Genomic DNA, 12,104 nt, shown 5'->3' on the forward strand with positions numbered 1-12,104 from the left:
GACACCGATAAAAGCACTTCACATGACAGCCTGAAATGGGGAATCCCAGTCCCTTGGCACTGGGCCATACCAGCCTTGGCCAGGTAGTGAATTCGACCCCAATCCTGCTGAGGCCAACGCTCCCTTCGTGGGCTTCGAACGACTCCCTCCAACAGAGCAGACTTCAGCTGCGTTAGCTCCAGGCAGGTTTTCCCAAGGATGCTGCGTTTCCAGGCGCAGCCCCGACGGCAACCCTGCTTTCCCTGGCAGGGAGCTCCTGCATCCCGGCGAGCCGCTGGCCCAGGCTCTCAGACAGGAGGGAAGAACGCTTCTCTCTGACGCCGCCGGCGGCCCCCGCACTCCACCACATCTCCGGGGCTTCAGGGGGGTACACGCCGCGGCCACCCACGCCGTGCCGTGCGCCCACCTAACCTATCCAAAACCCTCCCCACACCCGCGGCGGGGCAGAAGGGATGGGGGAATGGACGAAGGCGTGGAGAGACCGCACTATCCGAGCACTGGGGGTTGCACTGCTAGGATGTGGGAGGGTTTGCGCGGTCGGGGGTGGCCCCAGGCGAACACACGTCCCTGCCGGGGCGGGCGGGTCGCGGGTCCCTGGAGGCGCCGTGTTGATTTTGGGCAGCGCGCAGTCGCAGTGCGGCCGCCGGCGGGTACAAAGCGGCGGCCGGAGGAGTTTGCGGAGTCCCAGCGGTGCGGGCTGCCGGGAGGTAGGGGCTGAAGTTTTGCGGAGGTCCCGAGCGCCCCCACCACTACCATCCCGCTACCACCTCCTCTCTGGGGCGAGGAGCCCGGAGGTGAGCGGCGGGCGGGGTTTGGGGTGGGATGCGGGGGGAGAGAGGCACTCGGTCGAGGCGGGGGGGCAGCGGCAAGGGCGCTGCTGCCGCCCCTCTCGTCGGACGGAGCAGCATCGTCGCGGGGAGCGGACGGTCTGCTGCGGCGCTGCCCCGCTGCCAGGGAGGCGGCGGTCCCGGCGGACCGGTATGTGAGCGTGTCGCGGAGAACTGTTGATATCCATCCCTGTTTTGAGTAAAAACGCTTGATTTTGCCGAGCGGGGCACGGCCGCGCGTGTTCGGTGCATCGCTGCATCCTGGCGGCGCTCGGAGCAGCGGAGGCGCGTCCCGGCCCCGCGCGGGCCCCCGCCGGCCCCTAGCGCTGGCTGCCCATGGAAGTGCTGCCATGGAAGCACCTGGGCGGGGGAGAGGAGGGAGACCGGGTACCGCGGTGGGCGGAATGGATCACGTGTGGGAGCTGTGTTCACCGGTGCTTTGTTCAAATGGACCGTCGCTAACTTGTGAGCTGGCACTTCAGAAAGAGTAGACTTTTTTGTGGTTTTTTTTTTGGGGGGGGAGGGGGATGGGACAAGGGCAAGGCTTAACTTTGGCTTCTCTTCACAGATCTCAAAAAAACGCCAACCCCCCCACAAACTGTTACAGACATCCTGAAGTGTTTGAAAACTGCTTTATTCTTTTTGAAACAACATTGTGAGACCCTATAGCTTGATACACACTTATGTGTAAAATCTAATTCAGGCAATTACAAGCTTCAGTAATGACAGTGGCTTTCTTGTGACTGCTTTGTCCCTGAGTTACACATAAGACCAATTTTTCTTGTACTGCTGTTAAAGTCAGGTGTAGTGTGCTTTTTGTTAAATCGAAACTCTCAAACATTTAAATAACGGCAGAGTCCATCTGGCAGTTCTGTAGCATAATTGACAACATTGCATCTTGGCAAGCCATAAAAGGTACCATGACAAGTTGCTGATTAAAAATATCGGGTGTATCTTACCCTTTTATTTCACTGTTTCTGGCAAGATGACGGGGTCTAACTAAAGGTTGTGCAGGTGTGGGTTGTGAAGAAAGGAGAATATGAGAAAAGTGAGAGGAGGCTGATTGGGTTAATGTGAGTTTTAGAAAGGTCAAACTAATTTAATAAATGTGTGTCAAACTAATTTAAATCAAGGTGTGCAAAGAAGGACGTGACATTTTTGTTGGGGTGGGGTTTCAAGCCCTTAGAAATACTGCTTGGGTCTTCAGGTCTGGAGTTAGTTTTTCAAAGCGAGTGGGTGCCAGCAGGGCACAGTGGGCTGTTTGGTTGGAGTCAGGCTGCACCCAATCCATGCTGCAAGCAGCATCTTTGAAGTCTTGTCTCTCTCCTGGCTGGGAACATCTGCTAGACATTAGTGATTAAGTGAAATGGGATCCTACCCAAAAACTGCATCCTCAGCAGGAGATGGGGTGGTGGTGTATGGCAGGGAAGCCTGGGTCCTTCCTCCACTGGTTTTGCGTGAGAGAGGTTGCAGTTATGGTGCATGAAGGTGTGGGGGAGATTAGGTGTGGAAACTTGTTGTGTGAGCATTCCACAGAGTGCTGGGTGTAGGTCATACCAGCGCTGGGGGCAGCAGCCCGGAGCAGCAGCACAACCCCAGCTGCTGGAGTGCAGCTTGGGCTGAAGTGTGGGTGGATATAGGCTCTTGTGCACCTCAAAATCTGTGACTTCGATGACAGTTTGCTTGGTGGGATTTGATACTATGTTGAACTCTGTTTCATTTATCTGACATCACAGCACAATTTATCATCCCTTTTTATTGCTAGATATCTAACTAGATGGAATTTCATACTAAGGTGGATGTTCCTTCTAGTGTCAAACAGGATACTGCCATTAAATAGATTATTGGTGACCACTCTGTGTAATTTAGTGACAACTTCTGTAGCATTCCAGCCCATATGGGAGTCCCTAGTGTCTTAGTTTTTAAATTTGTATGCATCTGCTTTCATTTAAGATTAGGCTTTACTTTGAAATGCATTGGTTAAACTGTGAATAAAACTGGGTCCTTAGATTGAAAACTGAATATGGACTGGTTTTATGTGGCAGTTTAATGTGTCTCTAAAAATCCCACCTCCTTTGGAGAAGCAGCAGTGAAGGTATTTCTTGTACAACAAATGACTTCTGTGTGAGATGAGTTGGTTCATTTGCTCCCTTTCAGTATCTGTTTGCCTTTTTCCACTCTGGAAGTTTTCTTAGGTTTGTAAGCTTCTGGTACAGCTTGTGGTCTCAATTTCTGCAGTGCCCTGCATGTCTAAATAATAGATGCTGAAAGTGAAATGAAAACGTCTAAATGAAGAGTCTGTTTTGCAAATGATGCAGAGCCACTGTGAAGAGCTGTCAGGAATGGGCATCTGATCATGCTTTTAGTTGCTAAAACATTAGTTGTTAATTGAGGACAGTTGCAGATTTTCTTGTGGTGTCAGCACCTGTTGTAGCCATAGGTCAGGGAGAAAGAGGGCTTTTTTCCTAGTCATTTAGCTAATGGAATTGACTAATGGGCCAGAGGAGGTGTTTGAGGCGTCACTGCTCATGCTGTCCAATTCTAAAGCCTGTATGCTTTAGAAAAGGAAGTGGCTTGAAAGCCTGTGTGACTGTAGGTGCAGGGGTATGAATTTTATCTAAAATTTTTGTGGGTTGTGGCAAGATGACAAGTACTAAGCTAATAACTAGATTTTCATGTCCATATAATGATGTGGAGAAGTTCAGGTGGAATTGGAACACAAAATAGCAGTGAACAACTTGCAAAGTTTTGATTCCACCTAACTTCCTAAAGTTGCAATACATGTAGTTTACCAATGACTTGAAATGACAGCTGTAATTTTTTTACAGGATTTACTTGAAAAGTTTTCTGTTTGAGCTATATAAAAATATGTCTAAAAATCATAGTATCTTTTTATGAACCATATGCATATAATCTTATTTCATAAGTCTTTATGAAATAAAAAAATTAATGAGCATTATGAAATAAGTTTATCTTGACTACAGATTGAGGTCTATGATGAGATTTATAATGTGCTTGAATCTAGTGGAAAATGATTAATTTTAAGTATCTTTTAAGTATCTTAATAGTATCAGCTTGCATGATACTATTGAATAATTGGCAGTGCTGTAAAAGGCATTTAGGCATCTCATGGAGAAATAGGGGAAACAACTTAGGCTTGTCAACTCTGATGTGTCACAACTGTGTCTTGCTCCCATTATGGAAGCTATACATGGAGAGGAAATAACATGCAAATTATGTGACTGTTCCCAGCTGTCAAAAGACTAGTACCTGAAGAGAAATAAATATGTGTTAGGAATGAACAGTCAGCTAATTGATTTTTTTTTTCCCCAGCTTATATATTTTATGCAGACTACTTACATATACAGCAGTGTTATATTATGAATTATACTCTAATGTCTATCTAACTCTGAATGCTACCTGTGTATTTTACCTTGGGAAACTGTGTCTGTAATCATGACAATAGTGTTGAGGCTTATGGTCAAATCTGAATACTGATTTAGGCCATTTTTACATTTTTACTTTGCCAAAGGTTCCCTGTCAAATTCTGCATAGCAGAAAGATGTATGTGGTGATAGTCACTTTTTCACCATTAAAGATGTACTTATCTGTAATAAGGAAAAGGGGAAATTACATACAAGGTGCTGTGGGGAGCACTGGAAATGTTTTCTGAGCTTTGCCAGTAGTGAAAAAATTTTGTCATTTCAGAAGGGGTGGCAAAGGCATCTGATCTTTCTTCCAGGCTGCCACAGGCTCTGGGCTCTTAACCTTGTATTAAGCCCAATAACTATTTTGGCTAAAGCACAGCTTAGAAGGCGGCATCCTGTTAGACTTAAAATGCACCCACAGGCTTCCCTTGTCAGTAAATGCCATTTTTTTGGTGTCTTTCTGAGCTCAAAAATTTGTTTCTGATTTCTAATTAGAGCTGTACTAAGGAAGGATAGCTGATAATTAAACATGAGTCATGAAAGCATGTTTTCAATGTCCCTTTAATTCTTTTTTTTTATAAGACAAACTGCTGTTCACATACTTTTCTGGTGTATGGGCTCCCTATTGCACCCAGGAGCCAAAACTAGACCTGGATATCTGCCCTGACGGGTTTGGTTGGTCTTCCCCTGAAAAAGGCATCTCCACAAAATGTTCTGGTGAGGGTGATGGTAGGAGGGAGGATATTGGCCAGTGGGAGTGTCCCAGCCTGTATTTTAGGACTCAGGGATGGTGCCTCTGTTCCATTCCATACACATATGGAGATGCCTGTGCTATCCTGGAGCACTGAGGTGTTGCTGCATGACACACAGAGCTCAGGAGGAAGAAATGTCAGTGAGAGAAGTCTCCTACATGCAAAACATGGACTGTTTCTCCATCTCCTCTACAGCTGTGCATGCCATGAGCTACAGGCATCTTTGGTGGTGTTTGGAGGTGGTTGGTGTACAGGAGGGCAGTGGGGACACCTTGTTGGGTTTCTTGGGCAAATGTTTATAGCACTACACTTTCTGGGATGGATCGCTAGTCTGCTCTGGGTTAGTGCTACCTTGAACCTGCTTTATCCTGTGCTAGTGCTCTGAAGTAGAGGATGTCCTTCCTGGCTGTAGATGCCCTGCTGTTGGTTGCGGAAACCCAAAAGGATTTACTGTTGAGTTCTTCACTGCACAAATGTACCCACTCCTCATCCCAAGGACCTGAGGTTTTCTTACTGGTCTACCATCTTCTATGCCCAAAGGGTCTGATATATTAACATGAAGTAGTATTGCCCTGGCAGGAGTGGACTGTGCTGTGCTGCTGAGTTTTCCAAGGAGATGCAAGCAGTCAAAATGTTGGTTACTGGACAAGGTGCTACCTCTAGTAAAGTTGCTTTGTGTTGAGAGGTTTTTTACCAGAGGCCTTTAACAAATTTGAGGTAGCCATACATGTAAGACTAATGAGGCATAATCTATTCCTTATGTCTTGTACGTGTTTGTGATTAGTAAACATTGACTTTTAAACCCTAAGTCCCTGGACTCTTCTTTTTTTTTTTTTTTTCCCTGAATACTTCAGGTAGTGTTCCTAAGTTTAGCTCCAGACAGGGCTGTTACCCACACAAGTGACCAGTCCTTCTCATGGTCTCACTGAGCTGGTAGCCTTCATGGCTGCTATGCACTGATAATGACTTCTGTAATGTGTGCATGCACACATTTCAACCTCCCAATTGCATAGCTTGATCATCCCTTCTTGACATAAGGACAAACACTGATTTAGCTTTTATGCACCATTCGTTATTTTGCATAATCCACCACCCACTTCCAAATTGTCTGTTTGTTCTGTGAAAAACTGAAGTGTTTTTTGAAGCCTCTTTCATGATTTATATGTATTTCTGATCCCTTCCCAATTCTGCAATGTCATTAAGGGGGAGGATGTTGCCCAGATTGACTCAGATAATTTTGCAGCACGAATTCCTAAGTGGCGCCAGAACTGTTTGTTTTATTTGGTATCCATACAGATCTCCACATCTCCTAGCTCTTTCCCATTGACTGCAGCTACCTATGCCACAGGGGCCATACAGGGACTACAGGTAGGCAGCAAACCTGTGCCTGGCTGAAAGCAGCGAGCTCTCCTCTTGCACTTCTGCTGCCAGCTTCTTTGTGTTGTTGCTAATATTTATGTGGCTCCCTGACAAAACAGATTGGAGCACTGATCTGGCTGGAAACAAACATGCTAAAATATGCACCCCCCACCCCGGCTCTTAGCTGTCCCATGTGCTGTGCCAGCATAGCATGAGAGGGTGAGAAGCCTCAGCAGTAGTACAGGGTTGTGTCAGAAATTAATAGGCATGAAATCATGGTGCTATGATTGCCTCCCGAGCCTGCAAGCTGTTGGAAACCCATGTGATGTGTTCTAAAGTTTAGTCCATTGGAATCTTCTTGGCAGACCCTGATCAGAAGCACCCTGCTCCATGGGTGGGACTGGGAAAGCTCCTTGCTTTGCATTTCCTACTCAGCGTGCCACCAGCCTGCAACTTGTTATTCTCAAAGGTAGAAGAGTTTAGTTTTAAACAATTATTTCCCCCGAGTTATTCCGATTCTTTTTTTTTTTAACTGCAAATCTTTTCTCAGTTAACAGCTGGAAGTCTTCCCTGACTTGAGAATGTCAGAGGTTGAATGTGTTTGTTTAGGTGCATAAACATGGCTGTGCATGGTGGGGCTTCCATCAGTGTTTTCATTCACTTTGTGAGCTGTTAAATGAGAAAAGGATGGTGCTCATTCCTGAGCTGTTTTGGAACAGCTGTGTCAAAAAGCTCCAAGGACCTCAGACAATAGTGAACTCTCTGCAAATGATGCTCTTTTCATTCCTGTCTCAGCGGATGGTGATGCAGAGGATCTCTAAGAGTTATGCCAAACTAACCTATTTTGGACAGTGACAGAAAGATACATGAGTGTTTTATGTGGCTCTTCTTCTCCAGAGAGAATTTGCCAAGTAGTGCACTGATTGGGGAACATACTATTTGGATTCAGACTAGAGAGCCTTTCTGTTTGTGGCTTTTGAGTGTTTTAAAATTGCTGATACCATCCAAGGAGTCTTTCTGCTGTGCCTTTTGCAACCAGACTTGTCTGTCTCGTGTTGGCTTCTTTAGCCACCAGCGCACTTGTAGCAAATGTGGGTAGAGTCCTTCCCAAATCTTTGTTCACAAAGCCTAGCCATGATGATGATAAAAAGCAGCAAAGGACAGTCAAGATGTTGATTGTGAGACAAAAGTAAGGGCACTTGACCCATGCATAGTTATTAAATGAAACAATATTGCAGAATTTTTCTCCCAATTTCCTGACTTCCAACAGAAGAGAAATTGGAATGAAAGAGTCTGCTTTGCAGCTTGCCAAATGCAATTTAAGCCTTTGGGTGTTTTCTCACCAGTGCTTTGTTATTAACCCTACTGCTAGTAGACAGGTATTGTTTAAACTCCTCCTCTTCAGGATCCTTGCAATGTTAATAGATTGATACATTAAGACATAATCTTCTCCACTTCAATCCAGCTTTTGCAGGGCTGCATTAGAGCACAGCCTTGCTTTTTTCTTGTTTTTTTCCTTTTTTTTTTTTTCAGCGTGTATTTACCTCAATAGACACAGCAAAATACCTGCTGAGAGAAGATGCTTAATTTAGCTGAATCTTTCTTCAGAGTAGAAACTGATGCTGGGGTCAACCCTACTGTGGTGGGTTTTTTTGCTTGGTTGGTTTGTTTGTTTGTTTTAGCAGAGTGCTTCAATGGATGATGACTCATATATTGGAATTTGACTTTTCACTCCAATTAGCCACAGATACACCAAGATGCATCTGCCGTTCTGCAATAGATACCTTCAGTGTGCATTGTTTACATTCAGATACCAAACCAGGGTGAAAATCAGGCTGTTCATTCATTGGGACATGTCATGTAGCTGAGTGTGAGTGCACATCCCTTCAGGCTCCATTAGCATGAGTTAACTTTGTAATTGGGTTTCTGGGGCAAACAGGGACAGGAAGCAGAAGTAATTTGGCAGGCAAGGCTTAGCCTTTTTTTCTGGGTGGTGTAGGTGCACAAGAGAGCAGAAGTAAAAGATGGGTGCAGAATGGCTGGAGAAACCCTAACAAAGTGGAAGACAGTTGTGTAAACTTCATGTGGATATTGTGGAATATCATGCAGCTATACCAAGGTGGGATTTTACAGCTATATTAAAGCACAATTTCTGTAGCTCCCATGCTTCTCTTGCTGCTCTGTTTTTCAGCTTGCTGTCTGGCAGTAGCACCGTGTTTTGTAGAGTCTAGCAAGCAAAAATGAATTTGCTGAATGAAAAGCAGTTGTCACTGAAACTGCTTAACTGTGAAAGTTAAAGAACTGTAAGTTTTGAAGTTGTTCTTAAACTCTGTTCATAATCTCTAGTTTTCATAATCTCTAGTTTTCCATGACCAAAGGGGGGGGAAAAATCCAGCCCAAACTGTAAATTGTTAGCGTCTTGGGCAGGGGAGTCAAGTTTTTTTGTTTCCTTTTTTTTTTTTTTTTAAGGGCATTGAGAGTCATATGGCTCTTTTCAGGTGTTCAGTCTGGATTTCATGGCTAGGCTTCGCGAATGAAGATTTGGGAGTCTGGAGTTACATGAGTGTGATTAGAATTAAGCTGCTTTATGGTATTTTTTTTAAAACCACACTTAACATTTTTCAATAAATAACTTCACTTTTAAAACAATAGCCTTTATCTCAGACTAATCTTAAGATTTAAGCTAAAAATCTCTTCTTGTATTGCTTTTTCCAGGTCTTAAGATTCCATAAAGGTGCATTCCTTCCTGACATGTGGGGCTGAACTTGTTCTTAAACTTTTAACTTTCTGGTTGGTTTTTTATTTTCCCCTCATGATAAACTCCTGAAGGGTTTTCTTTCCTCGGATGAATGTCAGTCTTACTCTGGCATCCTGGCCATTTTCTCAATGTGTGTTCTACCAGCAGTTTGCTCAGACTGCTTTCTGTGCATGGCAAGTCGGTAACATTCACAGATGATATAAAATCACCTTCGGGAAAGCCAAGATCGAATCTCTCTGAAACCTGGAGATGCTGGAAACGATGTAGGCATGATTAGCTGCAGTTTATGTATCGTCAGCATCGTTTAACCGGGCTGAGAAACTTGATGCATACTTAACACTTTTTTCTTGTGGTGCTGCTTTACTCATGATTTTTTTTACCAGTAGACAAGGGCTCTGCTTGCGTGCTCGTGAGTGGAGTGAGAGTTGCCTAAGTCTTGATCCTGATCTCATCTGTGATTTATCACTGTCTTTGTCTCCTTTGTGTTTTTCTTGCAGTTTCTCACCCTATCACTGTTGGTGCTTGTGCCCGCTGTCATGTTTTTAGGAAATGTTGCGAGATCACATCAACAAAAATACTAGTGGCTGCCGGGAGCCTTCTCACTGGGGAAATTTAAGGAAAACAATCCCTTCTTTGTGTCGGTGCACACATCATGACTGTCACGAGTTATGCGGTAGGCGTGCTAAGGAGATGCAGTCCGTGCTCACTCCGGCCAGATCCAACGGTGGGAGGTGCCCACCGGCTGCTGGCATGAGCCCCTTCTGGGTAGCTGCTTCTCCAGCCAGATAGGCAGTGCTCAGTGGTTGGACAAGGACCGAGGGATCAAGAAAATGTGGTAGAAATAAAATGGAGTTCTTCAAGAACCTTAAAAATAAGCAGGTGACTGAATGTTTTGCATGTTGTAAGGGATTGCTGGTTTTGGCTAAAGCAGAGTCGAGAGGGTTTTAGGTCTCTTATTTGTAGCAACTCCATTTTTTGTTAGCCTGGGGGAGGAAAAGGTTTGTTCTTGTGCAGCTGAATATTAAATCTCTGGCTCAGAAAGTGTTAAGTGTATGTATTTATTACTCTTAATGCTGGTATGTTTTTCATGTCAGCAACTAGCCAAAAACTGGAGAGATTTATGCAGTTTTTTTCAGCTGATAGAAATTAATGACACACAGATTTATTGCAAAGCTACATGTGAAATTTTGTTTCCACAAGCATAGGGTGAGTGGGACAAAAAGGGACCCTTGCTGGTTTGCAGCTTGTAGTTGAGCCTTGTGACCCCTCCACAGGGAGTCCTATAATTCTGCAGCAACCCCAGCTGCCTCTTGGTCTTTTTGTGTTGTTTCCCTAGTACCCACTCCCATCCCTCTCTCCCAGACAGCAAAGCCCCCTGGCCCTCAGTCCACATTGCTCACATTCCCAAGCTCTTCATGCACACCCATGGGGCAGCTAAGCTGGTCCTCTGCTCTGGCTAGGAAACCGCTGTTGTGAAGCAGCCTGCCTGCTCCTGTCCTCCCTTCATACCCATCAGAGCCCCCGCTGCCCACATACCTCACATTCCTGAGCCGTGTTTTATTTGGGGTGGTGTTTTGCTTTGGAGGCTGTTACTGGTTGGTAAAGAGATTTCCTTGTAGCTACATCTTCATGGAAGGGCAGTGATTTATATGGCCTGGTTTAACACATTTGGTGCCCGTTCTGGGTGGTTCAAGGTCTGTTCAGTGACTGCAGGTGAGCGAGATGGCAGATGCATGCAGCAGTGAGGAGAGTGCAGTCAGGGGCCAGAGGTTTGACTGTGCACGGACTGAAGGAAAGCAGTGGAGTCCTGGAGGAGGCTCCATAGGAGCTGGTGTCTGTGACTGTTGTGTAGGGAGGAAGTTTCATTGTAATTTTGCTTAAAAGACTTTTCCCCCCTCACCTCTTCCTCCAAGCAACTTGCTAATTTGCATCACAAAAGTGAGCTGGGGTTGTCTCCTTACTATGTAGCAGAAAATATCATCTCTTCAGCTCTTTGGGGGACAATGAGACAATTTATGGGTTGCTTTATGCATACTGCTGCATTCAAGTGCAACTATAAATATTGTTTTACCATAATGTCCAGTTCTGGCCATTCTTGCATCAGTGCTGAGAGAGTCTCATTGCAAGGAGGAGACCTGGCTGGCCTGTGATACTGTTGTTGCTGTGTAGAAGAACCAGCTGGGTATGTAAGGCACATCCAGTCTTTAGAAACAGTGGGCTGATACTCTCCATTTCTTACTAAAGCTCTGCCAGAGATTCTTTGAGCAAATAAAAAATAGCAGTAATGTATTTATACACAGCTAGGAGTACAGTACTGCTGCTACTAACAATTTTCTGTCATCTAACAGCCATTTTGTATCTATATTAAAGCTTAGTCAAAGTGACTTTGGTGGAGCTGGAGCATCTCATCACTTTGATTTCAGTGCAGAAGTTGTCAAGCCACAAAGCTGTTCTGATATTCCTGCCTGGAGTTTCTGTAAATAGGTGTGTGACCAGTGTATATATACCGTAGGTCAGAGGCAGTAGTTACTCTGTTATGTGCCTTTTCTCTCTCCTTTGTATAAATCTCTGGACCTTTACCTAAAACCCAGAATAGTACAGAGACTACAAAAGGGACCAGAGCTAAGGGATGGAGTCTGTGTTCTGCATTGCCTCAAGATTCATGTTTCTGTGCTGTGTTGCAAAATTGTCATGTTTAATGCTCTTACTCTGAACGGAAAGCCTCTTGTGGCTGGCTAAACTTTGGAAAAGCAGTAGGTTCAAGGAGGAACATTTTCCTTCCTTCCCCAGGTAAAATGTTCTCCTGTACTGATGCTTGAATGCCTACGTTCGGCTGTCTTTGCCCTCTCAAAATCCAACTGTTTTTCTTTGCCAAAAATTAGGTAAGCTCCAGATAAAACTTCACATGTAATGAGTTATCTAATTCCTTTAAGAACTGTGTTCTCTCTCAGTGAATTACTCACATAAAAGCACTTGCTAA

At 44.9% G+C, this 12,104-nt stretch overlaps 1 protein-coding gene across 3 annotated transcripts in view; it reads left to right on the forward strand.

Moving 5' to 3' along the window:
- Positions 1-643: 643 nt before the first annotated feature.
- The window catches only part of KANK1 (KN motif and ankyrin repeat domains 1), a 130,939-nt gene continuing 119,478 nt past the window's right edge, over positions 644-12,104 (forward strand). The window contains exon 1 of one of the 3 annotated variants that reach the window (XM_064642193.1): positions 644-794. The gene's annotated coding sequence lies outside the window, so the exon portion shown is untranslated. Of the gene's footprint in view, positions 795-959; positions 979-12,104 lie in introns of those variants that run through there. The other 2 variants (XM_064642190.1, XM_064642192.1) reach the window with 2 other exon arrangements.

The sequence above is a fragment of the Pseudopipra pipra genome, chromosome Z (assembly GCF_036250125.1).
Source record: "Pseudopipra pipra isolate bDixPip1 chromosome Z, bDixPip1.hap1, whole genome shotgun sequence".
Classification (NCBI taxonomy): Eukaryota; Metazoa; Chordata; class Aves; order Passeriformes; family Pipridae; genus Pseudopipra; species Pseudopipra pipra.